A 2,855-nucleotide genomic window follows, 5' to 3' on the forward strand; every position below is an offset into this window, starting at 1 on the left:
AACTAATTTGGTTTATCATTCATTACATGTTGTATGTCACATATATAAAAATATACAATTATTAGGAGATTATGTTACACTATATTTATTAATAAAAAACTCCCGTTTTACATTTTAGCAACAAGGTCACTAACAGTGACAATGTCACGGTGACTTGACCCTGTGACTTTCATGTCACTGGTGTACTGCAACATGTTATTTGTTTTGACAGATTAATTATTATTATTTACGATTTATTTATTTGGTTTGCTGTATGTCTAATGTTATTTATTTTCAGAAACGATAATTTATTTTTATGTGTATCTATTAGAAAGTGACTCTATGGATTTTTCTGAACTATTTGAAAGTATGTATTGTTGAAACTTTAAAGGCTCAGTCAAACAGAAGGCGGACTGTCCGCGCGGGCGGAACGACCGCAGTCCGCCGCGGACTAGGGAAGCCAGACAGAATGCGGACAAGTCGAGGCGAACCAGTGTGAAAACAGTTGCAGTGAAACAGTGTGATATTCAATTCTCTGTCTGGAATTCGTGTTTTCTTGTTGTCATTTCAAGATGTCCAGCAGTTCATCTGACGAAGAAGAGTTACTTCTTATGTTCGCTTTGAGTAAAGCAAAAAGAAAAAGAAAATGGGTGCATGAAATAAATGAAACAAGAGAGGTGTTCGGCGAGTTTCACCGATTATGCTGTGAGTTGAGTTCATTCGAAGACCGATTTTTCACATATTTTCGAATGTCTCAAGAACAATTTGACAAATTGCATACCCTCCTTGAACATAAAATATCAAAAGTGGCCACTAACTGGAGGAAACCCATTGGGACGAAGGAAAGACTAGCTATCTGTTTAAGGTAAGTAATACAATTACTTATTTAAAAATAATTTTTCTCTTTAGTTTAATTATTTGTACAATAACTTTACACTACATTTTTTTACATAACACAATACAATATCCGTAGACAGCAGATTTTGAAATTTACCTTTACATGCATTTACATAATTTTACATGTGTCCTTGGAATGTGTCGTACCATTCTTTTGCCGAATCGCCAGAGGTTGCATGGATTCCAACAAACGGTGGCTTGTTGGTATAGTTCAGATCGGTGTAATCCACTACCCCGGAGGAGGTAGCAGTACAGTTCGGTGGCCACGATGAACTACTTGAATTTAAAGGGGAGGATGGGTGTGAAGTTTCCAGTTCGCGAAGTTCAGCCCGGCCAAACATTTGAGCCATCTCCATTTTTATAACTGCTTGTGTTCTAGGTAAAAACCTTTTAAATGTCTCCGCATAACTTAAGAACAAGTGGTCAATACGGTCGAGGTTGTTCCTAGGTTTGTTGTCCTTTTTGTTATTTAGATACTTTATAATCGCATGAACATCTGTGCTAACGTCCTTTGGTTTGGATTTTTTCTGGGGCGGTGGAATTTGGGAATCATCTGTCGCACAGCTACCCTCGTTGCTAGCTTCTTCTATCGGATCGTCTGTTTCACCCGTCTGTGGTATATTTGACGCGGTTACCCGTGGAGAAACTGTATCTTGAAGGAATTCCAAGTTTGCCGCCCAGGGCCAATTTTTAAACTTCTTTGCCGAACCTGTAGCTCCCTTCAAGAACTTGAGATACTTCACATATGAATCCCTCAAATTCTTCCATTTGAGTTTAACAGCTTCACCTGTACAAAACAGTATACAAACATCATTTAAGCAGAACGATAAAATCAAAAACAAGTTTGAAACATAAGTAATAACTAAAACTCACATTAATTTTAATGTATAATAAATGTTACAATAATTAATTCTAATATATTATTCTATTTATGAAACTGTTCATGCTTCGTTTGTATTGTTTCAGGTATTTGGCTACAGGTGATTCCCATCACACTATTGCCTTTTCCTTCCGTGTTGGACGCACTACTGTTTCCAGCATAGTTAAAGAAGTGTGCGTCGAGATATGGAACGTTCTACAACCGTTGTACTTGGCTACTCCAACAGAGGAAGTTTGGAGGAAATCTGTAGTTGGCTTTAGAGAACGATGGAACTTTCCCAACTGCATCGGGAGTATAGATGGGAAACACGTGGAAATCAAATGCCCTAACAAGAGTGGATCAAGTTATTATTGTTATAAAAACTTTTTTTCGATTGTTCTCTTGTCCATAGTTGATCTTTACTACAATTTTATTGTCGTTGACATAGATAGTTATGGTCGGCACAGTGATAGTGCCATTTTCGAGAACTCCTCTTTCTATCGCGATTTTGTTGATAACAAAACAATTCTTCCTCCAAAACCATTACCCGGGACAGAAACCCCCGTCCCTCATGTGTTTGTAGGTGATGAAGGGTTCAAGTTACAAACTTATTTGATGCGTCCGTTCCCAAGAAAGGCGGTCGTTGATAATATAGAAAAAAGAAGGTACAATAAACGACATTGCAGAGCACGACGTATCGTGGAAAATGCCTTCGGCATTTTAACTCAAAAGTGGCGTATATTTTTTAGACCTATCGAATGTAATGTTGATACAGCTGTACACGTTGTCAAAGCTGCTTGTTGTCTTCACAATTTTATTAGAGCTAACACAGAAAATGTCACAACTGATGAGCTAGAATTAACAGACGATATAACAAATCAACCCACCAATGCTTTCTCAGCCACTACTCCATTGAAAGAACGATCTAGTGATGCTGCCCATGCTGTACGAAACCATTTCGTTAATTACTTCAACTATTTAAGTTCGTGAATCATGATGTAAAAATTGTAAAAAACTTGTAAAATATTATTACATATTTATATTACTGTTGCATTGTATGATTAAGCTCTTTGTAATGTTTCGTGTTAATTTGTAAAGTATAAATAAATATGTATACATA

General features: G+C 36.8%; 1 long non-coding RNA gene across 1 annotated transcript; it reads left to right on the forward strand.

Annotated features, from left to right (window-relative positions):
* Window positions 1–374: 374 nt before the first annotated feature.
* On the forward strand, window positions 375–2,855 carry LOC134534461 (uncharacterized). The gene is made up of 2 exons (XR_010075499.1): window positions 375–844; window positions 1,843–2,855. It is a non-coding gene; the product is annotated as an uncharacterized LOC134534461 (long non-coding RNA).

Source organism: Bacillus rossius, chromosome 7, assembly GCF_032445375.1.
Source record: "Bacillus rossius redtenbacheri isolate Brsri chromosome 7, Brsri_v3, whole genome shotgun sequence".
NCBI lineage: Eukaryota > Metazoa > Arthropoda > Insecta > Phasmatodea > Bacillidae > Bacillus > Bacillus rossius.